Source organism: Carassius gibelio, chromosome B3, assembly GCF_023724105.1.
Source record: "Carassius gibelio isolate Cgi1373 ecotype wild population from Czech Republic chromosome B3, carGib1.2-hapl.c, whole genome shotgun sequence".
Taxonomy (NCBI): domain Eukaryota; kingdom Metazoa; phylum Chordata; class Actinopteri; order Cypriniformes; family Cyprinidae; genus Carassius; species Carassius gibelio.
The window spans coordinates 2636545-2659252 of record NC_068398.1 but is presented as its reverse complement, the minus strand read 5'-3'; the positions used below and the strand labels follow the sequence as shown (position 1 = coordinate 2659252).

The window sequence follows — 22708 nt, the reverse complement described above, 5'->3', positions numbered from 1 at the left end:
CTGTTTGTGTGAAAATGAAATATTTGCAGCTGCCTATCTGAAATCACCGCCTCCGATCAGCGCGTACAGTGTCCAGCTCAAAACAAACGAATTTATTCTTGTTTAAGAGCTTTTTTAAATAAAATATTACCACAAATGCACACAATAAACCCAGTGTAACACAACAAGAGCTAAATGCAGGTGTCTGTGACCTGTTTAAGTGTGCAAGACTATTTGAAAGCGCGACTGGCAGAATAACATATCTCTCGAGCTGCAGGTTTCTGGCTTTCGTTGTACGAACGAACACATAACGGACAAGATTATTTCAAAACACATAATAGCTTGGCGACTATAAACGAAAACAGCCACGTGAACATAAACTGGATCTACTGGATTTGAATATTAAAGTGACCACATTTACCACTTGCTTCTGTCTTCAATTTTAATCTATATAAAAAAGGAAACTCATTCGACTTGGCTGCTTTTTTAATGTGTGCGTATTTATTTATTTATCTTTTTATACATTTTGTATAATTTCATAGTTTGTGTATTACAATTATAAAAACAAAAATAAAATTAGCCACTCACATAGAAATAGCTTAGGCCTTAACCTTTTTCTGACAGTTTTAGGGATTTTTAAAAATCCTAAAAAAAACTTATTTGTGCTGCAAATAATAATTTCAAACTCATTTGATACTGACCTATGACATCCTGTGACATTATATTTATTTTAATTTACATAATCTCATGGATGTAACAGTAAATCTGTTCAGCTCACAGATCAATACTAAGCTGTAATGCAAGCAGAACTTTCACAAATGCTTATGAGTCATTTAAGGATTTGATAACACTGTAAAATAATGTCTAATTTGTTAACATTAGCAAATTCATTGATAACACTTTATAATAACTGCACTCATTATTAAATAGTCAGTTCATGCTTTATAAAGCCTTGTCCCAATATTAATAGTCAGTAGTAAGCAGTTTATAAATACAGCTATAAATAGCTTGTCCTTGGTTTATAAGCACATTTATTAAAAATGAGAGTAAGTTATCTTCCTATGAAAAATAAAAGATAAAAATAAACAAACAACAACACAGATTGATACAGAACTCAGAAATTTTATTGTGGATTTATGATAAAGCCTGCAAATGAATTCATACTCCTACTCATACTACTCCATACTCCTTTTTCAACATGATGCCAATATACTGAGATGTTAAATTGCGAATGGGTTTAGGATAGCTTAAATGGTGTTGCTATAGAGATTTATTAAAGTAACATAAAAAAATACAATAGTTATTTTACTATATCTTTACAAATTTTCATTCTAAATCTTCATAATTTTTTATATAAGTAGAAGTCCTCATTTGAAGGAAGCACAGTAAGTTTCAAAGCTTTATCACTTTCAAGAGCCAGCATAAAATTAAAACTATCATAACTTATAAATCAAGCTTGCAATTCTTAGTACCTATAATGGCCACCAGAGGGAGCTATAGGATTACTTTTAAATAATTATTGTAGAAACGAGTATGATTTAAATCATTTATAGAAATCTTTCAAAAAAAATGAATTGTATATATTTTACTGATAAAATGACCCTCACTTAATTAGAATAACAAGCTGAAGTATTTTGAACTGTATATTAAGAATAATTCTTTATAGGCTTTATGGACAGATACGTTTTGAGTGACTCTTGAAGGATCAGCACCACATCCTCTTTTACCACTGTTTAAAGAATTAATCTTACAGAATAGGTGTGAATGAATTTTGGATAACTTGAATGGTTTTGCCGTGATGTTTTTTGAAATAATAGTAAAAAAGGAACCAGTACAATAGTCCAGGAAAGCTGGAAGAGAAAAACTCCTTATATTCATGTTTGCAGAATTATTAGGCATGTTTTCTTTTACAGATGAAATGCCCTAAAATAGAGTTTTAACTCAAACTGTAAGGTCGAAAATTATGAAATACCCATGAGAAATATCAAACACAAATGCAATACAGAAATGGATAAGTTAAGACTTGACCATTGTACAAAAAATACTGACTGGGTTATGAGGTCAGAAAAGAAGAAGAAAAAAGCAGGTCAAGAAGAACTGACAAAAAGAATTGCAAAATAATTAGGAATTAATGTGAAGATTAATTTTTAGTCAATTCTGCAAGACAGACTTTCGGGAAAGGAGGTGGAATAAAAATGAGCTCCTAAATCTTAATCACGGATTCTGGAAGATATATTTCTCAAACCATCGGACAAGAGGAGGTGGTGCTGGTCCTTCACGAGTCACTCTAATCTGTTCATAAAGCCTATATATAAAGTCTTAATATATAGTATTTCACAATACTTCATGGTATTCTAATTAAATCATTTTTTGGAATCTTAAGTCTTTCAGCTCACAGATCAATACTAAGCTGTAATGCAAGCAGAACTTTCACAAATGCTTATGAGTCATTTAAGGATTTGATAACACTGTAAAATAATGTCTAATTTGTTAACATTAGCAAATTCATTGATAACACTTTATAATAACTGCACTCATTATTAAATAGTCAGTTCATGCTTTATAAAGCCTTGTCCCAATATTAATAGTCAGTAGTAAGCAGTTTATAAATACAGCTATAAATAGCTTGTCCTTGGTTTATAAGCACATTTATTAAAAATGAGAGTAAGTTATCTTCCTATGAAAAATAAAAGATAAAAATAAACAAACAACAACACAGATTGATACAGAACTCAGAAATTTTATTGTGGATTTATGATAAAGCCTGCAAATGAATTCATACTCCTACTCATACTACTCCATACTCCTTTTTCAACATGATGCCAATATACTGAAGATGTTAAATTGTGAATGGGTTTAGGATAGCTTAAATGGTGTTGCTATAGAGATTTATTAAAGTAACATAAAAAAATACAATAGTTATTTTACTATATCTTTACAAATTTTCATTCTAAATCTTCATAATTTTTTATATAAGTAGAAGTCCTCATTTGAAGGAAGCACAGTAAGTTTCATAGCTTTATCACTTTCAAGAGCCAGCATAAAATTAAAACTATCATAACTTATAAATCAAGCTTGCAATTCTTAGTACCTATAATGGCCACCAGAGGGAGCTATAGGATTACTTTTAAATAATTATTGTAGAAACGAGTATGATTTAAATCATTTATAGAAATCTTTCAAAAAAAATGAATTGTATATATTTTACTGATAAAATGACCCTCACTTAATTAGAATAACAAGCTGAAGTATTTTGAACTGTATATTAAGAATAATTCTTTATAGGCTTTATGGACAGATACGTTTTGAGTGACTCTTGAAGGTTCAGCCCCACATCCTCTTTTACCACTGTTTAAAGAATTTATCTTACAGAACAGATGCGAATGAATTTTGGATAGCTTGAATGGTTTTGCCGTGATGTTTTTTGAAATAATAGTAAAAAAGGAACCAGTAAATGTCTTTTTATTTTTTTAAAGTGCAGCTTCTAAACACTTTAAAAAAAAAAATGTACACATAGAAGACCAGTCATTCTGAGGCATATTTCCTCAGAATGACTGGTCTCATGACCATAGTTTCATGACTATACAACACTGTATGGATGATAGAAAATTAAAAAAAAACTATCATACATCTGATGTCACTCAGTCCCACTGTCACTGTGGGTAATGTGTGTGTGTGTGTGTGTGTGTTAAGTGAATTAGGTGTGAAACTATCAGGGTGCATTTAGTCTCCAGCGCCAACATTTTACAGAACTGCCACTTTCCTGGAGTCTCCAGAATTACTCGGTGTCGGACTCTGAGAGACTTAAGATTCCAAAAAATGATTTAATTAGAATACCATGAAGTATTGTGAAATACTATATATTAAGTCTTTATATATAGGCTTTATGCACAGATTAGAGTGACTCGTGAAGGACCAGCACCACCTCCTCTTGTTCGATGGTTTGAGGAATATATCTTCCAGAATCCAGGATTAAGATTTAGGAGCTCATTTTTATTCCACCTCCTTTCCTGAAAAGTCTGTCTTGCAGAATTGACTAAAAATTAATCTTCACATTAATTACTAATTATTTTGCAATTCTTTTTGTCAGTTCTTCTTGACCTGCTTTTTTCTTCTTCTTTTCTGACCTCATGACCCAGTCAGTATTTTTTGTACAATGGTCAAGTCTTAACTTATCCATTTCTGTATTGCATTTGTGTTTGATATTTCTCATGGGTATTTCATAATTTTCGACCTTACAGTTTGAGTTAAAAGTCTATTTTAGCGCATTTCATCTGTAAAAGAAAACATGCCTAATAATTCTGCACACATGAATATAAGGAGTTTTTCTCTTCCAGCTTTCCTGGACTATTGTATGGCACTCATAAATGATTAAATAAAAAATAATGGTAGTTATTAAGATTTATATGGTTTGGAATTGGTAAAATGTACTTGGAAAAAAATCACAATAAAACAATGTTTTCATGTTTAAGTTTGGAATATTAACTGACATGAATGAATGCTATATAAATATTGTTCATGTTAACATAATGTTTATAAATGAAATCTTATTGTACAGTGTTACTAATATATATATTGTTCTGTGAATGTGATTTTAAAGTCTAGATGATTCGGATTAACCCTTTAACTGCCGTATCCTTTAAAACCTCACTGCCAGAGGGATATTGTGAATGCATGTGCCCGCTGGGCACAGTTTACCTGATGCCACCGGGGGTGGCGATGGCATTGGTGGCTTGAGCCCGCCATCGCTGCTTGCAGCTATATTTTTATTTTTGTTTTTATAATTGTAATACACAAACTATGAAATTATACAAAATGTATAAAAAGATAAATAAATAAATACGCACACATTAAAAAAGCAGCCAAGTCGAATGAGTTTCCTTTTTTTATATAGATTAAAATTGAAGACAGAAGCAAGTGGTAAATGTGGTCACTTTAATATTCAAATCCAGTAGATCCAGTTTATGTTCACGTGGCTGTTTTCGTTTATAGTCGCCAAGCTATTATGTATTTTGAAATAATCTTGTCCGTGATGTGTTCGTTCGTACGACGAAAGGCAGAATCCTGCAGCTCGAGAGATATATGTTATTCTGCCAGTCGCGCTTTCAAATAGTCTTGCACACTTAAACAGGTCACAAACACCTGCATTTAGCTCTTGTTGTGTTACAATGGGTTTATTGTGTGCATTTGTGGTAATATTTTATTTAAAAAAGCTCTTAAACAAGAATAAATTCGTTTGTTTTGAGCTGGACACTGTACGCGCTGATCGGAGGCGTGATTTCAGATAGGCAGCTGCAAATATTTCATTTTCACACAAACAGTTCAAAAACATCTTAATTTAGCTCTTGGTGTGTTCTAATTGGTTGATTGTGTGATATCGCTGCAATAATTTATTTTTAAAAGCTTTAAAACAGGAATAAATTCGTTTTCTCTGAGCTCTTCTTTACTCCAGACGCTCGTGATCACAGCGGTGATTCATCTCTCCTATTTCTCACGTATCTCTGGCCAGAAATAATTTATCCATGAGCCCTGAACCGGTAATAATCAGATATGTTGGTTTAGCTTGTCAGTGTGAATTAAATCTAAGTATTTGTTTGTATTTTTAACCGATTTAAAAGTGAAAGTAAAAGTCCGGGAATTGAACCTGTAGGGGCGCTATTTCTCTCAGACAATGGAAGTCTGAAGCACATATACTCAAACAGAGGGACAGAGTGAGATGAGATGTCTGACAGTTTTTTAATTTTCTGTTATCCATACAGTGTTGTAAAGTCGTGAAACTATGCATATTTCCTCAGAATGACTTTTTCATCTGTATGAAAAAATTCTTTGACGTGTTTGGAAGCTGCAATTTAAAAATACAATAATGATTCCCTTTGTAAGGTCATTTAAAAAAATCACCACGGCAAAACCATTCAAGCTATCCAAAATCCATTCACAATTTAAGTTCCTATCAGAAATACTGATGTGTGTTCAGAGTTTTGTGAAATTCTAAGTATGTTATTTGCCTCAAAATCACCTGAGAAGTATTCCAGTTTGACATGTTGCCACGCCAACAATTTTTTAGATATCAATATCCCCCTTGCAGATTTATATCAGCTGTGTTTTAACATTATTCTGACGAAGTTTGAAGCAAATCGAGTAATAATAAGATGCTGAATTCAAATCATTTTGAAAATGACACACTTCCTTCTGCCAGTTGGTGGCGCTATAACTTTGACTCCTAATAGTCACATATATGCGATCGACATCATACAACGAATAATCTGATGAAGTTTGATTAAAATCAGGAACTGTATGTGGACGGTATTAGACATTTCCTGTTTCTCATTTCTCGCCATAATTTCAACGCCTCGCCACGAGCAAACCGTTCGAGATATCAAAAATCCCCTGGCAATTTTTCATCCCCAGTGTCTTGAGATCATGTTGACCGAGTTTGGCGGCAATCGAGAAAAAAACCTATGACAAGTATTTCAAATTCCAGAGCATGCGCTTTTTACATAACTCTAAATAGCTGACTTCCTGTTGGGTGGAGCCTATGACATGCAATACGAAAGTTGTTCGGCACGATGAGATCTATATGTGTACTGAGTTTCATATGAATATGTGCAAGTATGTGTGAGCTATACATCAACATTTATGACTGTGTTCCAGGGGGCGCCATAGAGCCCCTGTGCCACGCCCGGGTCCCAGCCTCTGCAGGCTCCTAAAGGCCACAGATTCCAAAGTGTGCGCAAATTTTCAAGAGTTTTTGAGTATGTTAAGGACCCCCAAAGCCCCCACAACTTTGACGAAAAATTTGAATACTAAACCTTAAATAGCCAACTTCCTGTTGGGCGGAGCCTATGATATGCAATACAAAAGTTGTTTGGATTGATAAGATTTATATGTGTACCGAGTTTCATACGTCTACGAGCAAGAATGTATGATATATGGCCCTCCATATTCCAGGGGGCGCTGTAGAGCCCCTGTGCCACGCCCGTGTATCAGTCTCTGCCCGGCCCTAATGGCCGCAGGTTCCAATCTGTGTGCCAATTTTCAAGACTTTTTAAGCACGTTAAGGGCCCCAAAAGCCCCCGAGACGTTGGAAAAAAATAATAATAATAATAATAATAATAATAATAATAATAATAAAAAATAATCCTAAGGAAAACAATAGGCCTCTCGCCCTTTGGGCTTGAGCCCTAAAAATCTTAGGCCTTATCCTTTTCTGACAGTTTTAGGGATTTTTAAAAATCCTAAAAAACCTTATTTGTGCTGCAAATAATAATTTCAAACTAATTTGATACTGACCTCTGACATCCTGTGACATGATATTTATTTGAATTTACATAATCTCATGGATGTAACAGTAAATCTGTTCAGCTCACAGATCAAGACTAAGCTCTAATGCAAGCAGAACTTTCACAAATGCTTTTAGGTCAATAAAATCATTACAAAACACTTACAAATCATTTAAGGGATTTGATAACACTGTAAAATAATGTCTAATTTGTTAAGATTAGCAAATGCATTGATAACACTTTATAATAACTGCACTCATTAGTAAATAGTCAGTTCATGCTTCATAAAGCCTTGTCCCAATATTAATAGTCAGTAGTAAGCAGTTTATAAATACAGCTATAAATAGCTTGTTCTTGGTTTATAAGCACATTTATTAAAAAGGAGAGTAAAGGGTCAGTTATCTTCCTATGAAAAAAATAAATAAAAAATAAACAAACAACAACACTGATTGATACAGAACTCATAAATGTTATTGTGGATTTATGATAAACTCAGCCTGTAAATGAATTCATTCTCCTCCAAGAAGACACAAGTAGTTCACACCAAACTGTTTTAACATGAAGCCATATACTGAAGATGTTAAATTGCGAATGGGTTTAGGATACCTTAAATGGTGTGGCCATAGCGATTTATTAAAGTAACATAAAAAAAATACAATAGTAATTTTACTATATCTTTAAAATTTTTAATTCCAACTCTTCATAATTTTTTATATACGTAGAAGTCATCATTTGAAGGAAGCACAGTAAGTTTCATAGCTTTATCATTTTCAAGAGCCAGCATAAATTTAAAACTATCATAACATATAAATCAAGCTTGCAATTCTTAGTACCAATAATGCCCACCAGATGGAGCTATAGGATTACTTTTAAATAATTATTGTAGAAACAAGTATGATTTAAATCATTTATAGAAATCTTTCAAAGAAAAATAATATGAATTTTATGTATTTTACTGATAAAATGACATTCACTTAATTAGAATAACAAGCTGAAGTATTGGTATTGTGAACTGTATATTAAGAATAATTCTTTATAGGCTTTATGGACAGATACGTTTTGAGTGACTTGAAGGATCAGCACCACATCCTCTTTTACCAGTTTAAAGAATGTATCTTACAGTACAGGTGCGGATGAATTTTGAATGGCTTGAATGGTTTTGTCGTGGTGATTTTTTAAAATATTAGTAAAAAAGTAACCAGTAAATGTCTTTTATTTTTTTAAGTGCAGCTTCTAAACACTTAAAAAAAATTTACACATAGAAGACAAGTCATTCTGAGGAAATATGCATAGTTTCATGACTATACAACACTATATGGATGATAGAAAATTAAAAAACTATCATACATCTGATGTCACTCTGTCCCTCTGTCACTGTGGGTAATGTGTGTGTGTGTGTGTGTGTGTGTGTGTTAAGTGAATTAGTTGTGAAACTATCAGGGAGCATTTAGTCTCCAGTGCCAACATTTTACAGAACTGCCACTTTCCTGGAGTCTCAGAATTACAATGTGTCAGGTTCTGAGAAATCAAAGATTCCAAAAAATGATTTAATTAGAATACCATGGAGTATTGTGAAATACTACATATTAAGACTTTATATATAGGCTTTATGAACAGATTAGAGTGACTCGTGAAGGACCAGCACCACCTCCTCTTGTCCGATGGTTTGAGGAATATATTTTCCTGAATCCGGGGTTAAGATTTAGGAGCTCATTTTTATTCCACCTCCTTTCCTGAAAGTCTGTCTTGCAGAATTTACTAAAAATTAATCTTCACATTAATTCCTAATTATTTTGCAATTATTTTTGTCAGTTCTTCTTGACCTGTTTTTTTTTTTTCTTCTTCTTTTCTGACCTCATGACCCAGTCAGCATTTTTGTACAATGGTCAAATCTTAACTTATCCATTTCTGTATTGCATTTGTGTTTGATATTTCTCATGGGTATTTCATAATTTTCGACTTTGAGTTAAAAACGTTTGAGTTAAAACTCTTTTTTAGCGCATTTCATCTGTAAAAGAAAACATGCCTAATGATTCTGCACATGAATATAAGGAGTTTTTCTCTTCCAGCTTTCCTGGACTATTGTATAGCACTCATAAATGATTAAATAAAAAATAATGGTAGTTATTAAGATTGATATGGCTTGGAATTGGTAAAATGTGCTTGGAAAAAAAATCACAATAAAACAATGTTTTAATGTTTAAGTTTGGAATATTAAATGACATGAATGAATGCTATATAAATATTGTTCATGTTAACATAATGTTTATAAATGAAATCTTATTGTAAAGTGTTACTAAATATATATATATATATATATATATATATATATATATATATATATATATATTGTTCTGTGAATGTGATTTTAAAGTCTAGATGATTCGGATTAACCCTTTAACCGCCATACCCTTTAAAACCTCACTGCCAGAGGGATATTGTGAATGCATGTGCCCGCTGGGCACAGTTTACCTGATGCCACCGGGGTGGCGATGGCATTGGTGGCTTGAGCCCGCCATCGCTGCTTGCAGCTATATTTATTAGGGCCCGAGCACCGATGGTGTGAGGACCCTCTTGGAATTGCTCCGTTTATTATTAGGGCCCGAGCACCGATGGTGTGAGGACCCTCTTGGAATTGCTCCGTTTATTATTATTATTATTATTATTATTATTAGGGCTCAAGCCCGAAGGGGCGAAGAGCCCTATTGTTCTTCTAAGGATTATTCTTGTTATTATTATTATTATTATTTTTATTTTTTATTAAACCTTCCGGGGGTTTTTGGGGGCCTTAACATGCTCAAAAACTCTTGAAAATTGGCACACACATTGGAATCTGCGGCCATCAGGACGCCGCAGAGGCTGGGACCCGGGCGTGGCACAGGGGCTCTACAGCGCCCCCTGGAACACAGTCAGAAATCTTGAACCATAGCTCACACACACTTGCATGTATTTATATGAAACTCAGTAGACTTATAGATCTCATTGAGCTGAACAACTTTCACACTTTATGTCATAGGCTCCGCCCAACAGGAAATCAGCTATTCAGGGCTGTTTAAAAAAAGCATGCTCTGGAATTTGAAATACTCCTCTGAGGTTTTCAACCCGTTCGCCACGAAACTCGGTGAACATGATCTCAAGACATTGAGGATGAAAAATTGCGAGGGGATTTTTGATATCTCGAACGGTTTGCCCGTGGCGAGGCGTGGAACTTATGGCGAGAAATGAGAAACAGGAAATGTCTAATAACATCCACATACATTTCCTGAATTTGATCAAACTTCATGGGTTTGTTCGTTGTATGATACCGATTGTATATATGTGACTATTAAGAGTCAACGTTATAGCGCCACCAACTGGCAGCAGGAAGTGTGTCATTTTCCAAATGCTTTGAATTCAGCATCTTATTTTTACTCGATTTGCTTAAAACTTCATCAGAATAATGACAAAACACGGCCGATGAAAATCTGTTGTGGGGATATTGATATCTGATATAGTGTTGCCATGGCAACGTGTCAAACTTGAATATTCTGTTATGGTGATTTTGAGGCAGATAACAACCTCAGATTTACATGAAACTCAAAACACATATCAGTATTAGTGATAGCTAGACAATGGCAAAAGCTTTTAAAAGGGCGTGAATGAGGCACTCTATAGCGCCACCTTTTGTCAAAAGTGGGGGGGTTAGTTTTAGCTACAGACACCAAACTTGGTACATAAATTGTTCTTATCAAGACGGACAACTTTCTAATTCACAGTTATCAGCTACGACCAACAGGAAGTCGGCTATTTTGATTTTAATGTGTATTTTTTGAGATTTTACAGTTGTGAATTAATGAATACTCCTCACAGGGGAAGTACACTATACACACCAAACTTTGTCTACATGAAGAAAAAACATCGAGGAACTTAAATTGCGAACAGATTTTGGTTAGCTTGAACGGTTTTGTCGTGGTGATTTTTTGAAATGACAGTAAAAAAGGGAAACATTAATTGTCTTGTATTTTTAAATTGCAGCTTCCAAACACTTCAAAGCATTTTTTCATACAGATATCAAATCATTCTGAGGAAATATGCATAGTTTCACGACTTTACAACACTGTATGGGTAAAAGAAAATGTGAAAACTGTCAGACTTCTCAACTGACATGATCTCACTCTGGCCACTCTGTCTGTGTGAGGAAAGGGAGGGGGAGAGGGAGAGGGAGTGTGAGGGGGTTGGTGACTGTGAATTTTTGGTGACTGACAGTGTGTGTGGACTGTAGGGAGGGGCTGTCTGGCAGAGAGAGAGACAGAGACCTTATCATCCCTTTAATAATCAGGAAAAAAATATCTGTATTTTAAATTGTTATTGTTTTTGTTGTTGCTAATGGTGGCGTTTTTTTCCTTTCATTACAGGTTAAGAAATCTCTTAGGCCTTATCCTTTTCTGGCAGTTTTAGGGATTTAAAAACATCCTAAGAATCCTTATTTATGCTGCAAATAATAATTTAAAACTCATTTGATACTGACCTATGACAAACTGTGACGTGACATGACATTTATTAATCTCATGGATGTAACAGTAAAACTCTTAAACTGACAGATAAAGCTGCAATGCAAGCAAAACTATTTCACAAATGCTTATAGGTTATTAAAATCATTACAAAACATTAATAAATTATTTAAGGATTTGGTAACACTGTAAAATAATGTCTAATTTGTTAACATTAGTAAATGCATTGGTAACACTTTATAATAATGGCACTCATTAGCTAAGCATTAGTAAATAGTTCATGATTATAAAGCCTTTTCGCTTAATAATAGTCATTATAAAGCAGTAATACATCTATAAATAAATTGTTCTTGGTTTAAAAGCACATATATTACAAAGGAGTTTAAAGTCTCAGTTGTCTCATAAAATAAATAAATAAATAAACACAACCCAGTTTGATTCAGAATTCAGAAATATTTATTTCAAGATGCAATAAAAGGAAACTGTACACTTAAATAGCTTTTGAGCGATTCTTGAAGGACTAGCATCACCACTTCTTGTACGATGGTTTGAGGAATATATCTTCCAGATAGTACCGCCGCTCCCTATATGCAGAGTATGCAGTATTCGCAGGGCACCAAATCCCAGAAGGGGCACCATCCCAGTTGCTCAAAAAAAAAAAGAAAAAAAAGAAAAAAAACATGCGCCATTCTCCCATCCGCGCTCGTGACAGATCACACCACATGTTTGCGGCTGAATGTTCGTAATTGATGGATGGACATCTATGCCTGGGTATAGGACATCAGCAATCCGGCACAGAGAAAAGAAAACTAAAGAAAGAAAAAAAAAACAGGCATAAAGCTGTCTTGACATTGGACATTCGAGAGTCTCAAATTTAGGGACGGTCTCTAAAGTTACATGTGATATTGTTATACACTTTTCTAACGTCAGTAGCATTTGAAGAGAATGACTTACAAAAACAATTGTAATTGTTCATCTAGGTGACAGCTATAATGCACAATTAATTTGAATGTTTGATATTTATTACAACAAACTGTAAGTCATATGTAAATTATGCTACTATTTCACATGGGCTCAAATGCAAATTTGAAGCTCAATAGCATTTGAGAAGAAAGACTTGCAGTCACAAAACAATTGTAATGTGTTCATATAGGTGATGGCTATAATGCACACCTTATAAATTTTTTATAAATATAAAAATAATGTGTTACTAAAGTTATATATATTGTTCTGTGTATGTGATTTCAAAGTCTAGATTGGTCGGATTAACCCTTTAACTGCCGCATCCCTTAAAATTGTATTGTCAGAGGGTTACTGTAAATGCTTATGCCCGCTGGGCACAGTTTTCCTGATGCCACCGGGGTAGCGTTGCATTGATGGCTTGAGCCCGACATCGCTGCTTGCAGCTATATTTAGGGCTCAAGCCCAAAGGGCGAGAGGCCTATTGTTTTCCTTAGGATTATTTTTTATTATTATTATTATTATTATTATTATTATTATTATTATTTTTTTCCAACGTCTCGGGGGCTTTTGGGGCCCTTAACGTGCTTAAAAAGTCTTGAAAATTGGCACACAGATTGGAACCTGCGGCCATTAGGGCCGGGCAGAGACTGATACACGGGCGTGGCACAGGGGCTCTACAGCGCCCCCTGGAATATGGAGGGCCATATATCATACATTCTTGCTCGTAGACGTATGAAACTCGGTACACATATAAATCTCATCAATCCAAACAACTTTTGTATTGCATATCATAGGCTCCGCCCAACAGGAAGTTGGCTATTTAGGGTTTAGTATTCAAATTTTTCGTCAAAGTTGTGGGGGCTTTTGGGGTCCTTAACATACTCAAAAACTCTTGAAAATTTGCGCACACTTTGGAATCTGTGGCCTTTAGGAGCCTGCAGAGGCTGGGACCCGGGCGTGGCACAGGGGCTCTACGGCGCCCCCTGGAACACAGTCAGAAATGTTGATGTATAGCTCACACATACTTGCACGTATTAATATGAAACTCAGTACACATATAGATCTCATCGTGCCGAACAACTTTCGTATTGCATGTCATAGGCTCCACCCAACAGGAAGTCAGCTATTTAGAGTTATGTAAAAAGCGCATGCTCTGGAATTTGAAATACTTGTCATAGGTTTTTTTCTCGATTGCCGCCAAACTCGGTCAACGTGATCTCAAGACACTGGGGATGAAAAATTGCCAGGGGATTTTTGATATCTCGAACGGTTTGCTCGTGGCGAGGCGTTGAAATTATGGCGAGAAATGAGAAACAGGAAGTGTCTAATACCGTCCACATACATTTCCTGATTTTAATCAAACTTCATCAGATTATTCGTTGTATGATGTCGATCGCATATATGTGACTATTAGGAGTCAAAGTTATAGCGCCACCAACTGGCAGAAGGAAGTGTGTCATTTTCAAAATGATTTGAATTCAGCATCTTATTATTACTCGATTTGCTTCAAACTTCATCAGAATAATGTTAAAACACAGCCGATATAAATCTGCAAGGGGGATATTGATATCTAAAAAATTGTTGGTGTGGCAACATGTCAAACTGGAATACTTCTCAGGTGATTTTGAGGCAAATAACATACTTAGAATTTCACAAAACTCTGAACACACATCAGTATTTCTGATAGGAACTTAAATTGTGAATGGATTTTGGATAGCTTGAATGGTTTTGCCGTGGTGATTTTTTTAAATGACCTTACAAAGGGAATCATTATTGTATTTTTAAATTGCAGCTTCCAAACACGTCAAATAATTTTTTCATACAGATGAAAAAGTCATTCTGAGGAAATATGCATAGTTTAACGACTTTACAACACTGTATGGATAACAGAAAATTAAAAAACTGTCAGACATCTCATCTCACTCTGTCCCTCTGTTTTAGTATATGTGCTTCAGACTTCCATTGTCTTAGAGAAATTGCGCCCCTACAGGTTCAATTCCCGAACTTTTACTTTCACTTTTAAATCGGTTAAAAATACAAACAAATACTTAGATTTAATTCACACTGACAAGCTAAACCAACATATCTGATTATTACCGGTTCAGGGCTCATGGATAAATTATTTCTGGCCAGAGATACGTGAGAAATAGGAGAGATGAATCACCGCTGTGATCACGAGCGTCTGGAGTAAAGAGCTCAGAGAAAACGAATTTATTCCTGTTTTAAAGCTTTTAAAAATAAATTATTACAGCGATATCACACAATCAACCAATTAGAACACACCAAGAGCTAAATTCAGATGTTTTTGAACTGTTTGTGTGAAAATGAAATATTTGTGGCTGCCTATCTGAAATCACGCCTCCGATCAGCGCGTACAGTGTCGAGCTCAAAACAAACGAATTTATTCTTGTTTAAGAGCTTTTTTAAATAAAATATTACCACAAATGCACACAATAAACCCATTGTAACACTACAAGAGCTAAATGCAGGTGTTTGTGACCTGTTTAAGTGTGCAAGACTATTTGAAAGCGCGACTGGCAGAATAACATGTATCTCTGGAGCTGCAGGTTTCTGTCTTTCGTCGTACGAACGAACACATCACGGACAAGATTATTTCAAAATACATAATAGCTTGGCGAATATAAACGAAAACAGCCACGTGAACATAAACTGGATCTACTGGATTTGAATATTAAAGTGACCACATTTACCACTTGCTTCTGTCTTCAATTTTAATCTATATAAAAAAGGAAACTCATTCGACTTGGCTGCTTTTTTAATGTGTGCGTATTTATTTATTTACCTTTTTATACATTTTGTATAATTTCATAGTTTGTGTATTACAATTATAAAAACAAAAATAAATTTAGCCACTCACATAGAAATAGCTTAGGCCTTAACCTTTTTCTGTCAGTTTTAGGGATTTTTAAAAATCCTAAAAAAAACTTATTTGTGCTGCAAATAATAATTTCAAACTCATTTGATACTGACCTATGACATCCTGTGACATTATATTTATTTGAATTTACATAATCTCATGGATGTAACAGTAAATCTGTTCAGCTCACAGATCAATACTAAGCTGTAATGCAAGCAGAACTTTCACAAATGCTTATGAGTCATTTAAGGATTTGATAACACTGTAAAATAATGTCTAATTTGTTAACATTAGCAAATGCATTGATAACACTTTATAATAACTGCACTCATTAGTAAATAGTCAGTTCATGCTTTATAAAGCCTTGTCCCAATATTAATAGTCATTAGTAAGCAGTTTATAAATACAGCTATAAATAGCTTGTCCTTGGTTTATAAGCACATTTATTAAAAAGGAGAGTAACGGGTCAGTTATCTTCCTATGAAAAATAAAAGATAAAAATAAACAAACAACAACACAGATTGATACAGAACTCAGAAATTTTATTGTGGATTTATGATAAAATCAGCCTGTAAATGAATTCATACTCCTCCTCATACTACTCCATACTCCTTTTTCAACATGATGCCAATATACTGAGATATTAAATTGTGAATGGGTTTAGGATAGCTTAAATGGTGTTGCCATAGAGATTTATTAAAGTAACATAAAAAATACAATAGTTATTTTACTATATCTTTACAATTTTTCATTCTAACTCTTCATAATTTTTTATATAAGTAGAAGTCCTCATTTGAAGGAAGCACAGTAAGTTTCATAGCTTTATCATTTTCAAGAGCCAGCATAAAATTAAAACTATCATAACTTATAAATCAAGCTTGCAATTCTTAGTACCTATAATGGCCACCAGAGGGAGCTATAGGATTACTTTTAAATAATTATTGGAGAAACGAGTATGATTTAAATAGTTTATAGAAATCTTTCAAATAAAATAATATGTATTTTAGGAATTTTACTGGTAAAATGACCCTCACTTAATTAGAATAACAAGCTGAAGTATTGTGAACTGTATATTAAGAATAATTCTTAATAGGCTTTATGGACAGATACGTTTTAAGTGACTCTTGAAGGTTCAGCACCACATCCTCTTTTACCACTGTTTAAAGAATTAATCTTACAGAACAGGTGTGAATGAATTTTGGATAGCTTGAATGGTTTTGTCGTGGTGATTTTTTGAAATAATAGTAAAAAAGGAACCAGTAAAAAAAAGTGCAGCTTCTAAACACTTCAAAAAAATGTACACATAGAAGACAAGTCATTCTGAGGAAATATGCATAGTTTCATGACTATACAACATTATATGGATGGCAGAAAATTAAAAAAACATACATCTGATGTCACTCTGTCCCTCTGTCACTGTGTGTGTGTGTTTGTGTGTGTTTTAAGTGAATTAGGTGTGAAACTATCAGTGAGCATTTAGTCTCCAGCGCCAACATTTTACAGAACTGCCACTTTCCTGGAGTCTCAGAATTACAATGTGTCAGGTTCTGAGAAATCAAAGATTCCAAAAAATGATTTAATTAGAATACCATGAAGTATTGTGAAATACTATATATTAAGACTTTATATATAGGCTTAATGAACAGATTAGACTGATTCGTGAAGGACCAGCACCACCTCCTCTTGTTTGATGGTTTGAGGAATATATCTTCCAGAATCCGGGATTAAGATTTAGGAGCTCATTTTTATTCCACCTCCTTTCCTGAAAGTCTGTCTTGCAGAATTGACTAAAAATTAATCTTCACATTAATTCCTAATTCTTTTGCAATTATTTTGTCAGTTCTTCTTGACCTGTTTTTCTCTTCCAGCTTTCCTGGACTATTGTATAGCACTCGTAAATGATTAAATAAAAAAAAATGGTAGTTATTAAGATTGATATGGTTTGGAATTGGTAAAATGTGCTTGGAAAAAAATCACAATAAAACAATGTTTTAATGTTTAAGTTTGGAATATTAACTGACATGAATGAATGCTATATAAATATTGTTCATGTTAACATAATGTTTATAAATGAAATCTTATTGTAAAGTGTTACTAAAGTTATATATATATATATATATATATATATATATATATATATATATATATATATATATATATATATTGTTCTGTGAATGTGATTTTAAAGTCTAGATGATTCGGATTAACCCTTTAACTGCCATATCAAGTTCAAGTTCAAGTTCAAGTTCAATTTATTTGTATAGCGCATTTACAACAGCCTCCTGGCTGACCAAAGTGCTTTAACATAAGAGCAAGAATATTACACATACATAAAAATAGACCAGACAAAAAATTTAAAACCACCCATTTCAAAATGTAGCATAACACAGTAGTCAGTACACTAAGGAAAATAAAAAAGTTTTTAGCAAAGATTTAAAAATAGACAAGGAAGGGGCCAGTCTGATCTCTAAAGGCAGGGTATTCCAGAGTCGTGGCCCAGCCACTGCAAATGCACGCTCCCCTCTACGCTCCCCTCTATCCTTTAAAACCTCACTGCCAGAGGGATATTGTGAATGCATGTGCCCGCTGGGCACAGTTTACCTGATGCCACCGGGGTGGTGATGGCATTGGTGGCTTGAGCCCGCCATCGCTGCTTGCAGCTATATTTAGGGCTCAAGCCTGGAGGGCGAGAGCCCTATTGTTTTCCTTAGGATTATTTGTTATTATTATTATTATTATTTATTCTTCTAATTTTTTTCCAAGGTTTCGGGGGCTTTTGGGGTCCTTAACATGCTTAAAAAGTCTTGAAAATTGGCACACACATTGGAACCTGCGGCCATTAGGGCCGGGCAGAGACTGATACACGGGCGTGGCACAGGGGCTCTACAGCGCCCCCTGGAATACTGAGGGCCATATATCATACATACTTGCACGTAGACACACGAAACTCGGTACACATGTAGATCTCATCAAACCAAACAACTTTCGTACTGCATGTCATAGGCTCCGCCCAACAGGAAGTTGGCTATTTTGGGTTTAGTAGTCATATTTTTCGTCAAAGGTGTGGGGGCTTTTGGGGTCCTTAACATACTCAAAAACTCTTGAAAATTTGCACACACTTTGGAATCTGTGGCCTTTAGGAGCCTGCAGAAGCTGGGACCCGGGCGTGGCACAGGGGCTCTACGGCGCCCCCTGGATCACAGTCAGAAATGTTGATGTATAGCTCACACATACTTGCCAATATTCATATGAAACTCAGTACACATATAGATCTCATTGTGCCGAACAACTTTCATATTGAATATCATAGGCTCCGCCCAACAGGAAGTCAGCTATTTAGAGTTATGTAAAAAGCACATGCTCTGGAATTTGAAATACTTGTCATAGGTTTTTTACTCGATTGCCGCCAAACTCGGTCAACATGATCTCAAGACATTGGGGATGAAAAATTGCCAGGGGATTTTTGATATCTCGAACGGTTTGCTCGTGGCGAGGCTTTGAAATTATGGCGAGAAATGAGAAACAGGAAGTGTCTAATACCATCCACATACATTTCCTAATTTTAATCAAACTTCATCAGATTATTCATTGTATGATGTCGATCGCATATATGTGACTATTAGGAGTCAAAGTTATAGCGCCACCAACTGGCAGCAGGAAGTGTGTCATTTTCAAAATGCTTTAAATTCAGCATCTTATTTTTACTCGATTTGCTTCAAACTTCATCAGAATAATGTTAAAACACAGCCGATATAAATCTGCTGGGGGGATATTGATATCTAAAAATATTGTTGCCGTGGCAACATGTGAAACTGGAATACTTCTCAGGTGATTTTGAGGCATATAACATGCTTAGAATTTCATCAAACTCTGAACACATATCAGTATTAGTGACAGCTAGACACTGGCAAAAGTTCATAAGAGGGCGTGGAAGAGGCACTCTATAGCGCCACCTTTTGTCAAAAGTGGGGGGGTTAGTTTTAGCTACAGACACCAAACTCAGTACAAAAATTGTTCTTATCAAGACGGACAACTTTCTAATTCACAGTCATCAGCTACGACCAACAGGAAGTCGGCTATTTTGATTTGAATGTGGATTGTTTTTTACATTTAGCTGTGAATTAATGCATACTGCTCAGAGGTGAGTAACACTATACACACCAAACTTGGTCTACTTGTTGAAAAAACATTGAGGAACTTAAATTGTGAATGGGTTTTGGATAGCTTGGATGGTTTTGTCGTGGTGATTTTTTTAAATGACAGTAAAAATGGAATTATTAATTTTCCTTCATTTTAAAATTCCAAACACTTCAAAACCTTTTTTCATACAGAAAAAAAAGTTATTCTGAGTAAATATGCATAGTTTCATGACTTTACAACACTGTATGATTAAAAGAAAATTAAAAAACTGTCAGACATCTCATCTCACTCTGTCCATCTGTTTGAGTGTGTGTGCTTAGACTTCCATTGTCTCAGAGAAAATGCGCCCCTACAGGTGCAGTTACCGGACTAAAAACGGGAGGAGACTCTCTTTTGGTTTCACTTTTAAATCGGTTAAAATACAAATAAATACTTGGATTTAATTCACACTGACAAGCTAAACCAACATATATGATTATTATCAGGTCAGGGCTCATTAATAATTGATGTGTGGTCAGTGATACGTGAGAAACACGAGAGATGAATCACCGCTCTGAGCAGGAGCGTGTGGAATGATGAGCTCAGAAAAAAAACGAGTTTATTCTTGTTTTATAGCTATTAAAAATAAAGTATTGCAGCGATATCACACAATACACCAATTAGAACACACCAAGAGCTAAATTAAGATGTTTTTGAACTGTTTGTGTGAAAATGAAATATTCGCGGCTGTCTATCTGAAATCATTGCCTCCGATCAGCGCGCACAGTGTCACAAGTTCAAAACAAACGAATTTATTCTTGTTTAAGAGCTTTTTAAAATAAATTATTGCCACAAATGCACACAATACACCCATTATAACACAACACGAGCTAAATACAGGTGTTTGTGACCCGTTTATGTGCGCAAGACTGTTTGAAAGCGCGACTGGCAGAATAACATATATCTCTCGAGCTGCAGGATTTTGCCTTTCGTCGTAAGAACGGACACATCACGGACAAGATTATTTCAAAATACATAATTGCTTGGCTAATATAAACGAAAACAGCCACGTGAACATAAACTGTTGAGAAATAAATCTGAAGTGGATCGGATTTTAATATTAAGTGACCGCATATACCAGCTGCTTCTGTCTTCAATTTTAATCTATATAAAAAATAAAGCTCATTCATCTTGGCTGCTTTTTTAATGTGTGTAAGTATTTATTTATTTATTTATTTATTATTTTGCTCTAACAAGAATTAATCTATATTTAATTAAATCAATTCAATTTTATTTTACATTTGATTTGTCCATTTCTGCATCTAAACGCATAAAAACATGCTCTACTATACTATTGACTATTATATTTTCTTTATCGTCCAATTTATTTGGTGTACACACTTCCATTTTCATAATAAACTTGTTTGTTAGATTATACACAGTTACAGTGGTCTATAATAAATATTAACAGGTTTTATTCAAGCTGTTTAGAATGATTGCAGTAGGCTAATTTTTTTAAATGTAAATCCCCCCTAAAAATTATTGTTATTGTTTTCCAATAAATAAAAAAACATTTGAAAACAATAACTGTTGTACTTTTTTATACATTTTGTATAATTTCATAGTTTATGCATTATAGTTATAAAAACAAATACATTTTGCCACTAACATAGTAATTTTAGGCCTTATCCTTTTCTGACAGTTTTAGGGATTTTAAAAAATCCTAAAAAACCTTATTTGTGCTGCAAATAATAATTTCAAACTCAAAAAGTAAATAGTCAGTTCATGCTTTATAAAGCCTTGTCCCAATATTAATAGTCAGTAGTAAGCAGTTTATAAATACAGCTATAAATAGCTTGTTCTTGGTTTATAAGCACATTTATTAAAAAGGAGAGTAAAGGGTCAGTTATCTTCCTATGAAAAATAAAAGATAAAAATAAACAAACAACCACACAGATTGATACAGGACTCAGAAATTTTATTGTGGATTTATGATAAAATCAGCCTGTAAATGAATTCATACTCCTCCTCATACTGCTCCATACTCCTTTTTCAACATGATGCCAATATACTGACATCTTAAATTGTGAATGGGTTTAGGATAGCTTAAATGGTGTTGCCATAGAGATTTATTAAAGTAACAAAAAAAATGCAATAGTTATTTTACTATATCTTTAAAATTTTTCATTCTTACTCTTCATAATTTTTGTTTATATAAGTAGAAGTCATCATTTGAAGGAAGCACAGTAAGTTTCATAGCTTTATCATTTTCAAGATCCAGCATAAAATTAAAACTATCATAACTTATAAATCAAGCTTGCAATTCTTAGTACCAATAATGGCCACCAGATGGAGCTATAGGATTACTTTTAAATAATTATTGTAGAAACAAGTATGATTTAAATCATTTATAGAAATCTTTCAGAGAAAAATAATATGAATTTTATGTATTTTACTGATAAAATGACCCTCACTTAATTAGAATAACAAGCTGAAGTATTGTGAACTGTATATTAAGAATAATTCTTTATAGGCTTTATGGACAGATACGTTTTGAGTGACTCTTGAAGGTTCACCACCATATCCTCTTTTACCACTGTTTAAAGAATTAATCTTACAGAACAGGTGCGAATGAATTTTGGATAGCTTGAATGGTTTTGTCGTGGTGATTTTTTGAAATAATAGTAAAAAAGGAACCAGTAAATGTCTTTTTATTTTTTTAAAGTGCAGCTTCTAAACACTTCAAAAAAATTTACACATGGAAGACAAGTCATTCTGAGGAAATATGCATAGTTTCATGACTATACAACACTATATTGATGATAGAAAATTAAAAAAACTATCATATATCTGATGTCACTCTGTCCCTCTCTCACTGTGGGTAATGTGTGTGTGTGTGTGTGTGTTAACTGAATTATGTGTGAAACTATCAGGGAGCATTTAGTCTCCAGCGCCAACATTTTACAGAACTGCCACTTTCCTGGAGTCTCAGAATTACA

General features: G+C 34.1%; 1 protein-coding gene and 2 long non-coding RNA genes across 6 annotated transcripts in view; 1 reads left to right on the top strand and 2 right to left on the bottom strand.

The window, feature by feature from the left end:
• LOC127952249 (uncharacterized) overlaps nt 1–15708 on the top strand; it is a 29160-nt gene extending 13452 nt beyond the window's left edge. Inside the window, exon 3 of the long non-coding RNA XR_008152877.1 lies at nt 14703–15708. This is a non-coding gene — a long non-coding RNA (uncharacterized LOC127952249). The remainder of the gene's footprint in view (nt 1–14702) is intronic.
• Nucleotides 1–22708, bottom strand: part of LOC127952151 (zinc finger protein 883) — a 199524-nt gene that overhangs the window by 63736 nt on the left and 113080 nt on the right. The gene's annotated exons all lie outside the window — the stretch shown is intronic.
• Nucleotides 6–22282, bottom strand: LOC127952248 (uncharacterized). Its single transcript, XR_008152876.1, has 3 exons — nt 22043–22282; nt 15704–16484; nt 6–680 (listed from the first exon to the last, which is right to left on the bottom strand). It is a non-coding gene; the product is annotated as an uncharacterized LOC127952248 (long non-coding RNA).